Source organism: Dermochelys coriacea, chromosome 2 (genome assembly GCF_009764565.3).
Source record: "Dermochelys coriacea isolate rDerCor1 chromosome 2, rDerCor1.pri.v4, whole genome shotgun sequence".
NCBI lineage: Eukaryota > Metazoa > Chordata > Testudines > Dermochelyidae > Dermochelys > Dermochelys coriacea.
In genome coordinates this window covers 60,894,840-60,903,020 of record NC_050069.1, presented here as the reverse complement: position 1 = coordinate 60,903,020, position 8,181 = coordinate 60,894,840, and positions in this window count along the sequence as shown.

Genomic DNA, 8,181 nt, shown 5'->3' with positions numbered 1-8,181 from the left:
CAGTAAATATCATTAAAGATATAAATCCATGGTACACCCACACCTTGAATACTGGTGCAGTTCTGGTCACCCCAGTTCAAATAAGTTATATTAGAAATGGAAAAGTACAGAGAAGAACAACAAACATGATTAGGAGTATGGACCAGATTCCATATGAGGAGAGATTTTTAAACGGGGACTGTTAAGCTTAGAAAAAAGATGACTTTGGGAGGAGAGGAACGGGGATATCGAGAGATCTATAAAATCATGAATGGTGTGGAGAAAGTGACTGAGGAAATGTTCGCAAAAAGAAAGACAGGCCAGTCCTTGCTTACAGACAGCCCCCCAATCTGAAGCAAATACTCACCAGCAGCCACACACCACACAACAGAACCACTAACCCAGGAACCTATCCGTGCAACAAAGCCCGTTGCCAACTCTGTCCTCATATCTATTCAGGGGACACCGTCATAGGCCCTAATCACAACAGCCACACTATCAGAGGCTCGTTCACCTGCGCATCTACCAGTGTGATAAATGCCATCATGTGCCAGCAATGCCCATCTGCCATGTACATTGGCCAAACTGGACAGTCTCTACGTAAAAGAATGAATGGACACAAATCAGACCTCAAGAATTATAATGTTCAAAAACCAGTTGGAGAACACTTCAATCTCTCTGGTCACTCGATTACAGACCTAAGAGTGGCTATCCTTCAACAAAAAAGCTTCAAAAACAGACTCCAACGAGAAACTGCTGAATTGGAATTAATTTGCAAACTGGATACAATTAACTTAGGCTTGAATAGAGACTGGGAATGGATGAGTCATTACACAAAGTAAAACTATTTCCCCATGTTATTTCTCTCCCCCACTCCACCCCCCACTGTTCCTCAGATATTCTTCTTAACTGCTGGAAATAGCCTACCTTGCTTGTCACCATGAAAGGTTTTCCTCCTCCCCCGCCCCCGCTGCTGGTGATGGTTTATCTTAAGTGATCACTCTCCTTACAGTGTGTATGATAAACCCATTGTTTCATGTTCTCTCTGTGTGTATATAAATCTCCCCTCTGTTTTTTCCACCAAATGCATCTGATGAAGTGAGCTGTAGGTCACGAAAGCTTATGCTCTAATAAATTTGTTAGTTTCTAAGGTGCCACAAGTACTCCTTTTCTTTTTGCGAATACAGACTAACACGGCTGCTACTCTGAAACCTGTAATTATGCAAGGCACTGAATTTAGCCATATAGAGTGGAAATCTGTCAACTTCATGAAAAAACTGGTACAGATACAGACAGACATCATCTTCCTCTCCAAATGCAAACAGATGGACATCATACCGAAAGGACTGAAGGTAAAAAATCCATTACAATCTACATACCACACAGACTATGCTGACAGTTTGTGCCACACACTCTCAAAGAAACTGCGGAACCACCTGATCAACATCCTCTACAGCAAACAGGGAAAGATTAAGAATGAGCTCTCAAAACTGGATACTCTCATAAAGAACCAACTTTTCACACAAACTTCCTCGTGGCTGGACTTCACAAAAACTAGACAAGCCATTTACAACACACACTTTGCTTCTCTACAAAAGAAAAAGGACACTAAGCTATCTAAACTACTACATGCCACAAGGGGCCACAACAGTGGTTCCCATAACCCACCCAGCAATATTGTTAATCTATCCAACTATACTCTTAGCCCAGCAGAAGAATCTGTCCTATCTCGGGGCCTCTCCTTTTTCCCTTCCACCCCCACGAACATGATACAGTTCTGTGGTGACCTAGAATCCTATTTTCGACATCTCCGACTCAAGGAATATTTCCAACACACCTCTGACCAACATATTAACCCACAGAGACCTTCCTACCAACACTACAAAAAGAAGGATTCTGGGTGGACTCCTCCTGAAAGTCGAAACAGCAGCCTGGACTTCTACATAGAGTGCTTCCGCCGACGTGCACGAGCTGAAATTGTGGAAAAGCAGCATCGCTTGCCCCATAACCTCAGCCATGCAGAACACAATACCATCCACAGCCTCAGAAACAACTCCGACATCATAATCAAAAAGGCTGACAAAGGAGGTGCTGTCGTCATCATGAATAGGTCGGAGTATGAACAAGAGGCTACTAGGCAGCTCTCCAACACCACTTTCTACAAGCCATTACCCTCTGATCCCACTGAGAGTTACCAAAAGAAACTACAGCATTTGCTCAAGAAACTCCCTGAAAAAGCGCAAGAACAAATCCGCACAGACACACCCCTAGAACCCCGACCTGGGATATTCTATCTGCTACCCAAGATCCATAAACCTGGAAATCCTGGATGCCCCATCATCTCAGGCATTGGCACCCTGCCAGCAGGATTGTCTGGCTATGTAGACTCCCTCCTCAGGCCCTACGTTACCAGCACTCCCAGCTATCTTCGAGACACCACTGACTTCCTGAGGAAACTACAGTCCATTGGTGATCTTCCTAAAAACACCATCCTAGCCACTATGGATGTAGAAGCCCTCTACACCAACATTCCACACAAAGATGGACTACAAGCCATCAGGAACAGTATCCCCGATAATGTCACGGCTAACCTGGTGGCTGAACTTTGTGACTTTGTCCTCACCCATAATTATTTCACATTTGGGGACAATGTATACCTTCAAATCAACGGCACTGTGATGGGTACCCGCATGGCCCCACAGTATGCCAACATTTTTATGGCTGACTTAGAACAACGCTTCCTCAGCTGTCGTCCCCTAATGCCCCTACTCTACTTGCACTACATTGATGACATCTTCATCATCTGGACCCATGGAAAAGAAGCCCTTGAGGAATTCCACCAGGATTTCAACAATTTCCATCCCACCATCAACCTCAGCCTGGACCAATCCACACAAGAGATCCACTTCCTGGACACTACGATGCTAATAAGCGATGGTCACATAAACGCCACCCTATATCGGAAACCTACTGACCGCTATTCCTACCTAAATGCCTCTAGCTTTCATCCAGATCATACCACACGATCCATTGTCTACAGCCAAGCTCTACAATATAACCGCATTTGCTCCAACCCCTCAGACAGAGACAAACACCTACAAGATCTCTATCATGCATTCCTACAACTACAATACCCACCTGCTGAAGTGAAGAAACAGATTGACAGAGCCAGAAGAGTACCCAGAAGTCACCTACTACAGGACAGGCCCAACAAAGAAAATAACAGACCGCCACTAGCATCACCTTCAGCCCCCAACTAAAACCTCTCCAATGCATCATCAAGGATCTACAACCTATCCTGAAGGACGACCCATCACTCTCACAGATCTTGGGAGACAGGCCAGTCCTTGCTTACAGACAGCCCCCCAACCTGAAGCAAATACTCACCAGCAACCACACACCACACAACAGAACCACTAACCCAGGAACCTATCCTTGCAACAAAGCCCGTTGCCAACTCTGTCCACATATCTATTCAGGGGACACCATCATAGGGCCTAATCACATCAGCCATACTATCAGAGGCTCGTTCACCTGCGCATCTACCAATGTGATATATGCCATCATGTGCCAGCAATGCCCCTCTGCCATGTACATTGGCCAAACTGGACAGTCTCTACGTAAAAGAATGAATGGACACAAATCAGACCTCAAGAATTATAACATTCAAAAACCAGTTGGAGAACACTTCAATCTTTCTGGTCACTCGATTACAGACCTAAGAGTGGCTATCCTTCAACAAAAAAGCTTCAAAAACAGACTCCAACGAGAGACTGCTGAATTGGAATTAATTTGCAAACTGGATACAATTAACTTAGGCTTGAATAGAGACTGGGAATGGATGAGTCATTACACAAAGTAAAACTATTTCCCCATGTTATTTCTCCCCCCCCCACCCCACCCCCCACTGTTCCTAAGATATTCTTGTTAACTGCTGGAAATAGCCTACCTTGCTTGTCACCATGAAAGATTTTCCTCCTTCCCCGCCCTGCTGCTGGTGATGGCTTATCTTAAGTGATCACTCTCCTTACAGTGTGTATGATAAACCCATTGTTTCATGTTCTCTGTGTGTGTATATAAATCTCCCCTCTGTTTTTTCCACCAAATGCATCCGATGAAGTGAGCTGTAGGTCACGAAAGCTTATGCTCTAATAAATTTGTTAGTCTCTAAGGTGCCACAAGTACTCCTTTTCTTTTTGTGAATACAGACTAACACGGCTGCTACTCTGAAACCTGAGGAAATGTTATTTACCTCTTCACAAAACACAAGAACCAGGAGTCACCCACTGAAATTAATAGAACACAGGCTTAAAACAAAAGGAAGTACTTCCTCACACAATGCACAGTCAATCTGTGAAATTCAGTGCCCAGGGATGTTGTGAAGGCCAGAACTATAACTGGGTTCAAAAAACAAATTAGATAAGTTCATGGAGGATAGGTTCATCAATGGCTATTAGCAAAGGGGGTCAGGAACACAACTCCATGCTCTCTAAACCTCTGACTGCTAGAAGCAGAGACTGGACAACGGGGAATGATGAATCACTCTATAAAGTGCCCTGTTCTGTTCACTCCCTCTGAAGCATCTGGCACTGGCTGCTGAGATAGATGGACCATTGGTTGCATGCCCTAAGAGTTTCAAATACAGAAAGTAGAAGCTCATGAGAGACAATCAATTCTCCAGTCACCCACCCATCCCCCTACACCTTAGCCAATGGCAGCAGGGAGGAGCAGAGAAATCTTTCCTCCTCCTGCCTCTCCTTCCAAGCATAATCTCCACATGCAGTTTGGATGGGGAGAGGAGGGAAGGCCCCAGGACAGCTGAGACTGCTCCTTCCTTGCTTCCTCTTCTTATGACCTAAGGGTCCTAAGTATAACTCGGTTAAAAAATTAGATAAGTTCATGGAGGATAAGTCCATCAATAGCTATTAGTCAAGATGGTCATGAACACAACCCCATGTTCATGGATATCCCTGAGTCTCCGGCTGCAAAATGATGGGACTGGATGACAGGGGATGGATCCCTTGATAATTGCCCTCTTCTGTTTGTTCCCTTTGAAGGTCTGGCCTTGGCCATTGTCAGAAGACAGGATACTAGGCTAGATGGGCCATTGGTCTGAGCTAATATGGCCATTCTTATGTTCTTATGCTCCCTCCTTCAGCATTTAACACTCGGGAGCAAAAGTAAATATTTGTGTACCCTATCAGAGCTTGACCTATATATACCTGCTGTAACTGGCACATGCTGTGAGACTGTAAAGAAATGTCTTTTTGGAAGTCTTGTGAAATGATATTTTGACATAGTAATGATAATTTTCCCTATTGTTAATGGGGAAAAAACTTGGACCCAATCCAGTAATGCCTCCACATGTGGAATCCCCATGACTTCAGTTAGAGTACCCCATGCAGATAGCTTTTAGGACTGGATTCCAAATGTAAAAAGCTAACACTAAGTATCTCCAATAACCTGAAGCTTGTGTGGGGCCCTGATATTCTAAAGAGAACGTGATGAAATATACTAAGCATGATGGTGTTCATGGAATGTTTGTTTCACATGCAGTTGATGGTTCCACAAACATTAATAGAAATTCACAATTAAAAAAAATGGAAAATGGTAATTATGTATCTCTTACACTTGAAAAAAATGCTATCAGCTTTAATACTATTACCAGTTTTTTTTAAGGGCTGTATAATCTAATGCCTGTCTGGATGGCAGAATGATATAGACATAAGGCACAGTGAGACCTCCATATGGTTATTTGCTGTCTAAAAGGAACATAAGAATAGAAAGTGGATGTGTCAGACATGAAAGTCATTTTGCTACTTTACTATGGATTTATCAATGAGCTTTTTATGTTTGTTTTTAAAAATCATTTTCTTATAAAGATTGAGGGCCAAACCTTGGGCCTAAATCACCAGGGATCTCTGCAAGGACGAGGAGGAAGGACTTCTCCCACCAGGTGTTCTCCTTTTGCTGTTGCAGCTTCAGGTTTGCAATAGCCCACACTGCTGAGAGAGAAATAGCAGATGGCTCTGCATTTGTTGGATCCATTGGCCCCATCCTACCCCAACCCCCTAGGTCCTTGAATGGTTTGAGGCCCCACAGAGCTTTGTGCAGGAGGTATAGGCCTCCTTTCCAGAGATTGTTCATCCTCGTGCCCTCCACCACTTTTATCCTTGGTGAGATGGAGCAACACTGATTCTACTGCATTGAAGGACTTGCTGGAGGCAAAAAACCAAATGCTACCCCCAGGGGATTTAAATGTGTATGTGTTGTGCAAAATGCTCATGACTCTATAACCACATGAAACTCTCCTAGGAGTGGGGGTTCCTCACCAACTTGAAACTCTCGCCACCGTTATCAAAATGTTCACAAATTTTTCAAATTAATTTAAGCCCTGGTTTTGAATGAACATGGGGTACATCATTGCATAGAATTTGATATTTCTGGTGTTTTACGTACAAAACCATGTGAAAATGAGTAGTTTTGTTTCTTTCATGTTGAGATTTTGACTTTGAACCCCAAACTCAGTAGCTATGAGCACATGCCCTCCTGGACTGAAATGCGGGGCGGGGGGAGGAGGAGAGTTTGTGAATTTCTGTGAAGCTAAACTACAGCATTTCATACCATTCTAATTACACTTCTAAAATAAAATAACTTTGATGAGTCACCTAATACTGTGCACACCTTTTGTTTGAGTCAATATGAAAACCAGAAGCAAAAACAACAAAAGAGCCTGTTGTTGAGGATGTAGTCTAAGAAAAATGTTTTCTTACTAAAAGACTGAAGGTGGATTTGGATATCAGCTTCCCATCTGGCAGTCTCTGCATTCTGCAAGATATTTGGATTTTAGAGTAGAATAAATCAGTAGGCATCCTGTAGTTGTTTCATTCTAAAATAACACGGAAGATGTGGTCAAGTTGTTAATTAAAATGGAACATAACTAACCAAGGTTAAAAACATGGAAAAAGTAAATAATATTCTAGATTAAAACAGATGTTCTATGCTTTATTTTGAATTTACTGTAGGTTAACTGAGACAGGAATTTATGGAACAGAGCATTACTGTGTTGTTGTTTATAGTTTCAGAGTAGCAGCCATGTTAGTCTGTATTCGCAAAAAAGAAAAGGAGTACTTGTGGCACCTTAGAAACTAACAAATTTATTTGAGCATAAGCTTTCGTGAGCTACAGCTCACTTCATCGGATGCATTCGATGGAAAATACAGTGGGGAGATTTATATACACACAGAGAACATGAAACAATGGGTTTTATCATACACACTGTAAGGAGAGTGATCACTTAAGATGAGCTATTACCAGCAGGAAGGAGGGAGGGGAAGGAGGAAAACCTTTAGTGGTGATAATCAAGGTGGCCATTTCCAGCAGTTAACAAGAACGTCTGAGGAGCAGTGGGAGGTGGGGTGGGGGGGAGAAATAACATGGGGAAATAATTTTACTTTGTGTAATGACTCATCCACTCCCAGTCTCTATTCAAGCCTAAGTTAATTGTATCCAGTTTGCAAATTAATTCCAATTCAGCAGTCTCTTGTTGGAGTCTGTTTCTGAAGTTTTTTTGTTGAAGGATAGCCACTCTCAAGTCTGTAATCATGTGACCGGAGAGATTGACGTGTTCTCCAACTGGTTTTTGAATGTTATAATTCTTGAGGTCTGATTTGTGTCCATTCATTCTTTTACGTAGAGACTGTCCAGTTTGGCCAATGTACATGGCAGAGGGGCATTGCTGGCACATGATGGCATATATCACACTGGTAGATGCGCAGGTGAACGAGCCTCTGATAGATTTCAGAGTAGCAGCCGTGTTAGTCTGTATTCCCAAAAAGAAAAGGAGTTCTTGTGGCACCTTAGAGACTAACAAATTTATTAGAGCATAAGCTTTCGTGAGCTACAGCTCACTTCATCCGATGAAATGAGCTGTAGCTCATGAAAGCTTATGCTCTAATAAATTTGTTAGTCTCTAAGGAGCCTCTGATAGTGTGGCTGATATGATTAGGCCCTATGATGGTGTCCCCTGAATAGATATGTGGACAGAGTTGGCAACAGGCTTTGTTGCAAGGATAGGTTCCTGGGTTAGTGGTTCTGTTGTGTGGTGTGTGGTTGCTGGTGAGTATTTGCTTCAGGTTGGGGGGCTGTCTGTAAGCAAGGACTGGCCTGTCTCCCAAGATCTGTGAGAGTGAAGGGTCGTCC